This window comes from Apodemus sylvaticus, chromosome 10, assembly GCF_947179515.1.
Source record: "Apodemus sylvaticus chromosome 10, mApoSyl1.1, whole genome shotgun sequence".
NCBI classification, from domain to species: domain Eukaryota; kingdom Metazoa; phylum Chordata; class Mammalia; order Rodentia; family Muridae; genus Apodemus; species Apodemus sylvaticus.
The window spans coordinates 64,722,985-64,735,972 of record NC_067481.1 but is presented as its reverse complement, the minus strand read 5'-3'; positions in this window follow the sequence as shown (position 1 = coordinate 64,735,972).

The window sequence follows — 12,988 nt, the reverse complement described above, 5'->3', positions numbered from 1 at the left end:
AGGCAGGCAGTATCAGTCAAGGGCCACAGTGGCTTTCCCAATCCAGGATACAGGGTTCCCTCCAGGTCTGTCCTAGGCCACACCCAGGAAGGGACGAAGCCCTTGGCCTTTGTAAGATGCCAAGCTGCATTCCAGAATTCATTTGTGGATCCCAAACAGCCTGACATATAGCATATTAGGTTGGACTAAGGACATGGGACACACGGGGGTCTCACTGCCCATGGTAGAGCTTCCGGCTATTCTAAGGAAGGGATGGGAAGTGAGTGCAGCAGCTTGAGCCAAGAACAGAGGGGCAGATGGTCAGGGAAGATATTGCGGAATAATAAATAGTCAAAGGATCACCGTGAATTCACAGCCGGTTGGAGCTGCAGACTGAAGTCAAGGCTACCTTGGACTACAGGGTTAGACCTTTTTCTGAGACCTGTCTCAGAAAAAGCCAAAAGAGTCTGAGGACAAAGCTTCTTTGACGGAGTGCTTGGCCCAGCATGGATGAAGTCTGTATTTGTCAGGTTCTCATGTCACAGGACTCATGGGCAGTCTCTATACAGTATAGGGAATTTGTTGATGACTACGGTCTGTAGTCCAACAATGGTTAGCAGCATCTGTGAATGGAAGTCCGAGGATCTAGCAGTTGCTCAGTCCCACAGGGCAAACAGGCAAGGAAGAGAGAGTATCTTCCTTCTTCCAACATCCTTATGTAGGTCTTCAGCAGAAGGTGTGGCCCAGATTAAAGGTGTGTGCCACCCTACCTGCATCTGGGACTTGCTTTGTTCCAAATGACCTTGAACTCAGAGATCTTCGGGGATTCATAGCCACTATGCCTCAAGATCTCTAAGCCAAGATCCAGCTCTCCCAACTTCCAGGTTAGGATCATAGGTGAGCCCTCCAATTCTGGAATGTAGTTCATTCCAGATATAGTGAAGTTGACAACCAGGAATAGCCACTACAAAGTCCTGGGTTGCATCTCTAGTATTAGTGGAAAAATTCTGCATGATGATATATACGGATGACCCAGCATCCATGAGGCAAGAAAATGAGGAGCTGGGGGGAGGGGGACTATTCATTCTCTGCCACATGTGAGTTTCAGGCTAGCCTGGGTACATGATACATTGTATCCATAAAAAGGGAGGAAAGGGAGTGAGAGAAAGGAGAAAAAGAGGGAAAAAATTCCCTCAATCCACGTCTGTGTTGAATATAACAGGCTTTTAAAAAATGTCATTACATCCTAAATAATATAGCAACTTACATGATTAAATTGTGCTGGGTGTTATGTGCAATCTAGGTGAACGTTAAAGTCCAGGAGAACACATGCATCGGACCTTTGAGCAACTGTGAGTCTGCATGGGGCCCTACAACCAGTCCCACAAACACTTAAGGACTGCGGTGTTTAGTCACCCCCTACCTCCAGGTCTCTCTGACTGCAGGCATGAGTCAGTGGTAAGACTTTGTAGAATTAAAGCGTGAGAGGCAGAACAAGCGGAGCTGAGGTCTGTCTGCTGGCCGGCTATCTCCGTGGCCCCTCCCTCCCAGGCTCCTGGCATGACTTGGGGCGGGACTCTTTGCTCTGATCTCAGCTCCTTCCTCCTGCTTCCCAGCTGGCTTGTTTAACCACTGTGGGTGTTCCCACACTGAAACTAGACAGTCCTTGGAGTTCTCACTAACAAGTCCGGGCAAGTGGAGGTCAAAGCTTGACCTCAACTGCTTACCCATGTTCTCTTGCCTCCAGCCCGAGGCTACAACACCGCTAGATGAGGGGCGATGGTTCCTAGGTTCAAATGTGGGCTGTACCCTTTTGTAGAGTCAGGCCGAGAGCCAGGGCCATAACCTGGTGATTCCCCAGCCTGCATCTGGCCAACAGATGTGCTTAATCTGGCAGACAATTTCCATTTTAAAAAATTGAATTCATTGCCAACATATGAAAGTCAGTAGTTTCCTTATAGAAATACTTTTTTTAAAAAGTTTTTTTAGTTTTTAGTTTTTAAATTTATTGACTGCGTCTTTGGAAAAACAGGTCTGGTGTCCGACAAGGCACCTCTGTCAGAAAGGGTTAAGGCTCAAAGAACACTGTCCTCTTACCAGGCTGCTCCGTCTCTTGATGCCATATGCCCAGCTCTTAAGCATCTGAGTGATGATCTAGAACTTTCTTCTCATTGCACGACTCAGAAATGGTAAGAAGACTCTAAGTAAGTCTCAACACACTCTAACAAAGCAGTTAGAAACTGAGTTGTATCTGGCCCCATTACAGGTCTCAAATCTCTTCAGCAAGATGGATGAGAATTCCATACAGCTAGGACAGCTGGAATCTGGGGAGCCAAAGATACATTCCCAGAATCCCCCAGAGTCCTGAGGACGCCCACACCCTTTGTCCCAGCCACCGTAAGAAAGGCTACACTGATAAAGGCCCTGGGCAACCAGATGACAGCATTCTTGGACTCAGATTGAGTGGGAAGGGCCACCTGCTCAGCGCATAGCTCAGGGCTGCCAAGAGGAGGGCAGTGGCTGTTGGGCCACTGGAGGCAGGGGTGCCAGCCCTTCTTGGCATTTCAACAATGCCACAAGTACCCAAGCCATAGTAGGCAAGTCACATAGTCTCATTCTGCAAGGACTTAAGGGAAAAATGCCAGTCTTGTAGGCGGGGACTCTGGGTCTGCCCTCCCACCCCCATTTGGCTCCTTCTGAACATTGCTACTGAGAAGGGAATACCTCCTCATATACCTGAGGCACAGACAGGCCTGGCCTTGGGGAGGATGGCCAAGGGCTGACATGGCCCAGTTAGTAAAATGTGAGCCAGCCTGTTCTCCTCTACTGCAGCCCACAAAGGAGTCTGACATGGCTGTTTCTCTAGACCAAGCTTGTATTATAGCTACAGTGCTCCAAATGCTGTCACGTCGGCACAGCTAAGGCTTTGTCACAGGTGAAAGCAGGGGAAAGTCCACAGGGGCTAGGAGAAACAAAAGATCCCTTTCAGATAGTCTCACAGGTCAGGGAAATGTGATGGTTCTGGGTCACAGACAACCCCACAGTTCAAGAATATTTTGTCAGGTTTACCAGGAGGGTGTAGCAGCAGTTGCAGAACGTGTTCAAGTTCAGGTCTTGGGACCTTTGGTCAGCGTTTTACGTCTCTGAGCTCCACCTTACGTAGGTATGACTCTCGGTCCCTTTTGTATCTGTTTGGAAGATTGAACATAACACTGAGTGTAAACCACAGGTCCATAGTGGATAAATAGAGGTGATAGGCTAGCCCACACGGTGGCTTCCAAACATGCTTAACCTCTGAGCTTTGGGGTACACACCAAGCTATCTATCTTTCAAGCAGGAAGTGACTCAGGCACGTATCCCAGTGGTTAGCATCGGAGGGAGGAAGTTCCTCTTTAGTGTTTGTGGCAGGTCATCTGTGGTTGGCTGCAGTGGCTGGGGACACAGGTTAGGCAAAGTGGGGGTGTGGCCAGACCCTTCTGCTCTCAGGAAACATCCCATACTTTTGCTAAGCATTGGCCTTTTGGGAATATAGACAAGAAGGCATCACACAGAATGTAGCCTCATAGACCAAGTCTTGGGAAATGTTTGTTTCCATGGAACAGGAAGTTGGAAAAAAACACTATGGAATCTTTTTCTTTCTTTAATACTAGGGCTATCTCTCGCTTTGGTGGGTCAGCAACTTGTTATCTCCCTTTAATGTCTTGCTATGCGTTCTCTGTCTCTTTTGATATTTATTATCATTTTTTTATTTTTAATTTTTTTTCAGACAGGGTCTTATTTTCTTGCCCAGGCTGATTTTACCCTGTGCATCTCTCCAACCTCAGCATCCTGGATACCTGATTACAGATATAAGCTACATGCCCGGCCTTTTTCAACATATATTTGAAATGTATTTGTTAACATTAAAATATGACATCTGGTCGGGTGGTGGTGGCACATGCCTTTAATCCCAGCACTCAGGAGGAAGCAGAAGCAGGTGGATCTCTGAGTTAGAGGCCAGTCTGATCTGGTCCACATAAGAAATTCCATACTAGCCAGAGCTACATGGTAAAACCCTATCTCAAAGTGTGTGTGTGTCTCTCTCTCTCTCTGTGTGTCTCTGTGTGTGTCTGCGTGTATGCACATGAGCACAGGTGCTGCATCCATGTAACAGGCTATGAGTTGGCCACAGAAGAATGGTAGGATGGTAGACCCGTAGGTACCTGGAGGGTGAACCTTGAACCCATGATGCTGTGTGAAAGGGGCAGAGCACAGATCATATGCCATACGACTTTATGATGTCAAATGTTTAAACAGACAAGCCAAAGAGTCAGAGGCCAGATGAGCCTGGGGAGCAGAGGAAGGTCTCAGTGAATGTGCGTTGCTGAACACAGCTGTGTTAAGGACCCCAGTGCCTCAGACCTAGGGGAACCAGTGAGGCCTTCATCTGCTCTGAGTGTGAATATAGACAATGTATTCAGAAATGATCAACCATCTTCCTCCTCTGGGATGACTGAAGCCCGAGACTGATCCCCTACGAAGACCTCTCAGGGAGATGAACTAAACTTGTCTCCTTGTTTGGCTGTATCCCATGAGCCGGCTTCCTTAACCGGCTGTATACGATACTCCACCTTGGTTCAGCATATAACTAAAGGTGCTTGAGATTCCCCTGCTGTCAGTGACAAAGTTGGTGCTCTCCTCCAGGGTGAGCACAACCCACCTGACCCCAGCTTTTCTGTGTGTGTCCTTTCTTCATCCCTTCAATGCCCCACTTAGGTCAACAGCTGTACAGAACATGACACATCAGGGGCTGGAGCTGCAGCCCAGTATAGACACAGGTTCACACTGGCCTGAAGAGAACATGGAGGAACGGGAGAAGCGGCTCAGCAATTAAGAGCACTTGCTGCTATTGCTGAGGACTCAGTTCCCAACACCTGTGTCACGTGGCTTACGACAGCCTAGCTTCTGCCTTGAAGGGACCTGACACTGTCTTCTGGCCTCTGGTCACTCATGTGCACATCCCCCCCCCCCACAGACATACACATAGACAGGAAATTAACCAAAAATGTGTAAAATTAGGCCGCAGTGGCAGTTGCACACGGAGTGGGACAGAAAGCAGAAGGACCGATAGATATCTGGGTACATGTAAGGTACATAGATGACACCTCCATAAAGATGTGGCTCAGTCTGCCAAAGTTTGACCAAGTGCCACCAGCTGGGCAGCAATCACATGTGAAATCGCTCACCCCATGCAGGCCAGCTCACCCAGGACCCCATGTGAATGAAGGCTGTCCTCCAGACATGGCCCTGGCAACAGCTGGGATCATCACCCAGGCCCCTCCAGTGAGTGCATATGTACCCAATTTCATCTTGGTATGAAGACATTAATCTATCATGTTGGAGTCTACCCTAGCTGCATGGAAGATGCAGTAATTGTTCACACAGCTGTAGGCACAGTTTGCAGGGTTCATAGCCAGAAGCAGGGTCTTGAGAGGATCTTTAGCTGTATTTTTTTGTTTTGTTTCTCGATACAGGGTTCTCTGTATAGCCCTGGCTGTCCTGGAACTCACTCTGTAGACCAGGCTGGCCTTGCACTCAGAAATCTGCCTGCCCCTGCCTCCCAAGTGCTGGGATTAAAGACATGTGCCACCACTGCCCAGCCTATCTTTAGCTGTTAAACCCAGGCCTGTGGTATCTCTCCTCCTTCTGATGGACCTTTGTCACCTGCTCCTCAGATGCCTAATTTGACCTAGCTCTGTGTCTTATAGTTCCCAGACCCACGTTTTATAAAAGCTTATGTGGTCCTTGGAGACCACAAGAACAGCCCTGGGGGAATATCAGTAACTAGTTTGACACAGTTTCTGGAAGGGCTACTCAGTCCAGAGCTTCAGTTTACTGTCTAAAGGCAATTAGCCTCTGTAGTGCTGGAATTAAAAAGGTGTGTGTATGGGGAGAGTACTCATTGCAAGCAGGAGTAGCAACACCTGATGCACAGACCTACCAAGGAGTCCTAGGTGAGTGGGTCTCCTCTCTCCAAGGTGAATGTCCACTCAGGGCTGAGGGGGCAGCCAGGAGTACCTTGGAGATTCAGGATACAGTGAATTCCAAGGCATCCAGTGCTGTCACCCACCTCCAAAGGATAGCAGGCTTCCCACCCCACCCCGGCCTGTACCACTCAGGCTTCCCTACCCTCTAGGCCACACTTGCCCAATTGACTGTCTCAGAAGAGGGCTCCTTGAGGCAGATGTTGAGATGAAGATGCTGGCACTGAGCACCTTGTTTGAGTGACATGGTCCTGGGAAGCACCAGTAGCATGAGGGAAGTGGAGGGAGGAGGGAAGCTCAACTTCTCTGTGCACTGGTGAGAGCATCTGGATCTGGCCAGAAAAGCTGAATGAGCACAAGAGGACAGACAACCCAAGAAGGACAGCCTGGACCCCAGCCAGGGTGTCTACCAGATGTGCAACTTTGTTGATAGAGAGAATGAGCTAGAAGGTCACCTGTGCAGGCAAAGGATCCAGGTCTGTTTTCTCTCTACACCAAGCTGGGTGTCTGGCACACAGAGAGCTTAGCAAATATTTGTGGTTCCCAGTGTTACTCTTTCATTATTGATAACAGCTGTCAATTATTGAAGAATCCCTGTGCTCTGGGCTTGGTGCTAAATGCTGGATGTCCTGCCCTTCATCTCCATAGTCCCCTCACACACATCTGCCATTCTCTCTCACACCTGCCATCCTCACTCACACCTGCCACTCACACTCACACCTGCCACTCACACTCACACCTGCCATTCCCTCTCACACCTGCCATTCCCCTCACACCTGCCATTCCCCTCACACCTGCCATCCACACTCACACCTGCCATTCCCCTCACACCTGCCATCCACACTCACACCTGCCATTCCCTCTCACACCTGCCATTCCCTCTCATACCTGCCATTCCCTCTCACACCTGCCATCCTCATTCACACCTGCCATTCACATTCATACCTGCCATTCCCTCTCACACCTGCCATTCCCTCTCACACCCGCCATCCTCACTCACACCTGCCATTCACACTCATACCTGCTATTCCCCTCACACCTGCCATTCCCTCTCACACCTGCCATCCTCACTCACACCTGCCATTCACACTCACACCTACTATTCCCCTCACACCTGCCATTCCCCTCACACCTGCCGTCCTCACTCACACCTGCCATTCACACTCACACCTACTATTCCCCTCACACCTGCCATTCCCCTCACACCTGCCATCCTCACTCACACCTGCCATTCCCCTCACACCTGCCATCCACACTCACACCTGCCATTCCCACTCACACCTGCCATCCACACTCACACCTGCCATTCCCCTCACACCTGCCATTCCCTCTCACACCTGCCATCCTCACTCATACCTGCCATCCACACTCACATCTGCCATCCCCACTCACACCTGCCAGTCCCACTCACACCTGCCATTCCCTCTCACACCTGCCATCCTCACTCATACCTACCATTCCCTCTCACACCTGCCATCCTCACTCACACCTGCCAGTCCCACTCACACCTGCCATCCTCACACCTGCCATTCACACTCACACCTGCCATCCACACTCACACCTGCCACCCACACTCACACCTGCCATTCCCTCTCACACCTGCCATTCCCTCTCACACCTGCCATCCTCACTCACACCTGCCATCCTCACTCACACCTGCCACCTTCACTCACACCTGCCACCTTCACTCACACCTGCCATTCCCACTCACACCTGCCATTCCCACTCACACCTGCCATTCCCCCTCACACCTGCCATTCCCTCTCACACCTGCCATTTCCTCTCACACCTGCCATTTCCTCTCACACCTGCCATCCTCACTCACATCTGCCATTCCCACTCACACCTGCCATTCTCACTCACACCTGCCATCCTCACTCACACCTGCCATCCCCACTCACACCTGCCATTCCCTCTCACCTGCCATCCACACTCACACCTGCCATTCCCATTCACACCTGCCATCCTCACTCACACCTGCCATTCCCACTCACACCTGCCATCCTCACTCACACCTGCCATCCTCACTCACACCTGCCATTCCCCCTCACACCTGCCATTTCCTCTCACACCTGCCATCCTCACTCACACCTGCCATCCTCACTCACACCTGCCATTCCCACTCACACCTGCCATTCCCACTCACACCTGCCATCCTCACTCACACCTGCCATTCATATTCACACCTGCCATTCCCTCTCACACCTGCCATCCTCACTCCCACCCGCCATTCCCTGTCACACATGCCATTCTCATTCACACCTGCTATTCCCACTCACACCTGCAGAGACACTTGTGATAGTAACCAAAGTCACCTAACTCACAAACAATAAATCTGAGCCTTAACCCAGATGACAGAGCCCATGGTTTTTCCCCCCAGACTTCCTTGTTTTAAATTTTACTTTAAAAATGGTGTCTGGGCTCACACAGCCTACACTTGAAGTGTAGTGGTCACCAGCACACTGACCACATGATGGAGATAGAACACACCCATCATCCCAACTCCAGGAAGTGGTCATGGTGGCGGGCTTGTAGTCTCAGACATTCCTCTCCTTGAAGAGCTTGTCCGTGTACTAATGAGGCCCCGTGGTGTCTGGGCTGAGCAGCTTACCTGTGGCAGCTCTGACTTTTCTTGCTTTTCTTCCTTGTAGAGCCTCTCATCTGCTGGTTTCTACCACAGAGCCACACCCCAGACCATTTTTTTCCTTTTGAGACCAGAACTGCTCTCAAACTTATAGACTATGTAGCCCAGGCTAGCCTGGAACTCTGTGTAGACCAAGCTAGCCTCAAACTCACAGAGATCCACCTGCCTCTGCCTTTAGTGTGCTGGGCCTGAGGCATTCAACACCACTCCTGACCGATAAAGACTCGTGAGCAAATTCTGGTTGAGAACTATGGAGGGGCAGGTTGTTTTGTCATGGTCTCTTACACGACAGGAGCTGCTAATGGATGGGAAGAAATGAGCATATACCATGCAGAACAGACCCGTGGGGCAAAGACACCAGAGATGCGGGATGCGACAGTTTTCACTGGGACTTGGTTTTGTTCCCTTCCCATTAATAGCCTGTGGGACTAGGGTGGGTATGTCCCGCCACTTCTCCTTTCCCAGAGATGAAATTGAAACCCAGTGGGACCAGGAGATACAACCAAGGTCATTGCAAGAGTGAGACCCAGACAGAGCACTGCCAAAGTGCCTCCTGTTCCCTCTGCCCTTCTAGGGGGTACCCACTATGACTCTGTGAACTGCTGGGTGTACTGCTTAAGAACTAGGAAGTCGTGGCATCACACTAATTGACACGTAGCTGTGGACACGCTTCTCCAGCTTTGGTTTCTTCTTGCATAATGAAGACGCTACCAGAGCCAGGAAGCAGTAGTGAGGAGGAAAGGTCTTGGAACTTATCTCAGACCTGAAATGGGCACACGAGACAGAGGCCATCTTTATGGCATGTAATGTTGAAAGTCATGCCCATGCACGCGTGACAGTAAGGGTCTATGGAGACATGAACTCTGACCCTTATTCCTTGGAGCCCCTCTCTCTGCTCTCCCCTGAGAGGGGCAGCTGGATTGACTCCCATTCATCTTTGCTCTGCCTGGGCTGACTCACCTCTGGGTGGGGCCAGTCAGGAAGGAGTCCTCACCAGCCAGGCAGCAAGGCTTTTGCAAACTCCAGGCTGCGTAAGCACACCCAGCTGATGTCAGCCAGGCATGACAAACAGCACCTAGAAGGGCAAGCGTGAAGGCCCCACCTGGGCGGAGACACATGTGTGCCCAGGGCTGGGCCCAGCTGAGGCCACAGGCAATAGGATATCCAGATGTTATGTGGCACAGCGCTGCAAGGTCAGCCACTCCTCCAGGCAGGCAGATGCTCTTAAACAGCAGATGCAGATACTCAGGTGGAGCTGGCACAGTAAAACCTGTGCATAGATGGGGAACTGGTAAGTGGAAAGGGGGTATGCGTACATACCTGTGGCCAACCTCCAGTCCTCTAAAGAACCTTCTGTGTCTGCCACATGCTGCCCAGGCACTCAGATCGCGATCTTACCTTTCAGCCTTGGGAGGGTCTGGTGCATCTCAATGCAAGGCCTCCTTTATTGGGGTACTTCATTCACAGGAATGTTGGAGGATACCATATTGTCAGATTGGCAAGACCGGGTGTGCTTAGCTCTGTGTGAGGACAGATGCCCACCTACTCTACCCAAGCCCTCCACATAATCCCCAAGCATTCTGGAGCCTCCAGCATGTACTGGGGCATGCAGAGATGGTGACAGAACAGCCTTGGAAAGCTGGCATTCTGTTGCAGAGGTGACTTTAAAGTGAGATGTAATATATAGGCCAACTCTGTCACCTCTGAGGAGGGGACTCAGAGGAAATGAAGAAAGCTCTCCCCTTGGGATGCTGGGAAAAGAACCCTCTAGGTAGGGGCAGCAGGCTCCGGCAGTGTCCTCTCAGGAGTGAGTGGGCCGTCACATTCTTGGGAGCCTCAGAGGACCCCTTTGTGTGGGGGATACCAGTTTTTCGTTTTTTGTTTCAGTGCTGGGGATTGAACCAAGTATGTGCTAAACAAGTACTCTAACCCTGGGTTATATCCAGCTTGCTTGCTTTGGTTTGTTTGTTTGTTTGTTTTTAAATGATTATCCTTAGCTCAAACCTAAGACCCTTCTGGTGCAACTGAAGCAAGTCTTCTCTTTTAGTGTCCCCCAGTGCCAGAGCAACCTAGTTCCTTCCCCCTCCATCCTACAAGTTCTCAGAAAAGCTTCCCCATGGGAAAAGCTAACAAAATACCAAATGGCCTAAGGTATCATCCCATTAACCAAAAACAACTAGTCAGGACTGTCCTAGCCCCCAAAGAGTGTGAGGCCCAGACTCGGAAAGACACCAGACCCAGAGCACCACATGCAAGTCTGGCACCCACTCTAAGTGATTGGCATGGACTGGCAGGGACAGGTAGGTATACTAAGGAAGGGGGTGCGCAGATTAGTGCCTAGTTACAGACAGAAGGGATAGAGCTTTGGGGGTCCGATGAGCGGGCCTCATGCACAGGCTGACTCCTGACCCTGAGGTTTGGGAATGTGTAACTGCTGTTCCTCCTGTTCTTACTGTAAAACCCAAATCTCAGCCATGTTCCTTTCTGTGGTTCAACCTCATCATTACAGGTCTCTCCTTCCTTTCATTCCCACCACACACACCCCACCACACATATGTTAAAAGCCACCCCTGTGGGGTATCTTCATTAGGGCTTTACTGCTGTAAACAGACACCATGACCAAGGCAACTCTTGTAAGGACAGCATTTAATTGGGGCTGGGTTACAGGGTCAGAGGTTCAGTCCATTGTCATCAATGTGGAAGCATGGCAGTGTCCATGCAGTCATGGTGCAGGGGGAGCTGAGAGTTCCACATCTTCATCTGAAGGCTGATGGGAGAAGACTGACTTCCAGTCAGCTAGGATGAGGAGGGTCTTAAAGCCCACACCCACAACACTTCCACCAACAAAGCCACACCTATTCCAATAAGTCCACACTTCTTAATAGTGCTGCTCTCTGGGCCAAGCATATTCAAATCACCACAGGAGGAATACCCAAGGGGACTCCCAATGTTCTCAGAGAAGGGGAGGGAGGATGGGGGAAGGATTTGTGGGAGGGGGTGACCAGGAAGGGGGGCACTGGGTGGGTGTAAAATGAATAAGTAAAAATAAATAAATTAATTTTTTGAAAAGATACCCCTGTGTCTAACAACCGTCCATGTGGATTCTGGGTGCTCTTAAAATAAAGCCGAGCCTCCTATTAATGTCTAAAGCCCTCATAAGCCCTAAGCCCAACTTTTCTCTCTCCTGGCTGGGGGCCCCTCTGCCCTCAAGCTCACCTGCTTGTGTTGACTTCACACCTTTTTCTTGTGCTATGGCTGTGCTGGCACACTGGGGTGTCACTCTGCAGGGCTCCTCAGATATCATCATTCTCAGACATCAAACCAGCAGAGCAGCCTGCAACGAATATTCTGTTGCCGTGCAGTCTGTGGGAACCTTGCAAAGCTCCTAGATATCTTAGAGATGCTTGGAGAACTATTAAGGAGCACTCAGATTCCTTGGAAGCTGTGCAGAATCCTCAAGTACTTGGGGAACAGTGAAGAGCACTCAAGTACTCTGAGGAACTGTGCACAGTGCTCAGGTATTTGTGGTAACCGTGCATGGTGCTCAGGTACTTGGGGAACTGTGCATAGCTCTCAGATAGTTGGGGACCTTTTCAGGCTACTCAGGAATTTTGGAAAACTGAGCAAAGTATTTGAGTATTTGGAGAACTATAAAGAGTGCTCAAGTGTTTGCTGGAACTGTGCATGGCAACCAGGTATTTGGGAAACGATGTGGAGTTCTAAGACATTTTTGGAAAATGATAGAGGGGCATCAGGGAGTTCAGGGAACTGTGAACACCTCTCATGTATTTGGGAAACTGGGCAGAGCACTTTGTTATTTTGTGAACACTCCTTGTTTGTGTTGGGCTGATGTTTCTCTCTTGGAACTGAGGGTGTGGGCTTGGGACAGAAGATCATCAAGGTGGGGTGTCCTTGTCACCAAGCACATCGCAGGTATGTGGCAGCCTATGTGACTGTGCTGTCTGTTCTTTCTCTATTCTGTAAAGGACTTAGATTTCTACACTTGTGCACCCTGGTCTTGACAGCATCAATAACAGGCTCTCATTTTGAATGGCAAAACAGCATTCCATCTAGGGACCTACCTTGTTGCTGAGCTGGACACGCCCTTACTGTTAGCCTTTCCTCAATAGACAATGGCAGCACCAAGGATGCTGTAACTCCCTTTCAGCAGATATTTTCTCAAGCACCTTCACCATAGGCAGTGTGGTACAGTGGGGGTACTCAGCCAAACTACATTTATAGGACTCTCTTTTCTTTCCATATACATTCCTAAATTGGGATAGCTAAGGCAAAAGAGAAGCATATTTTGAAGGCTTTTGATATCATTAAACAAAACCCCAAG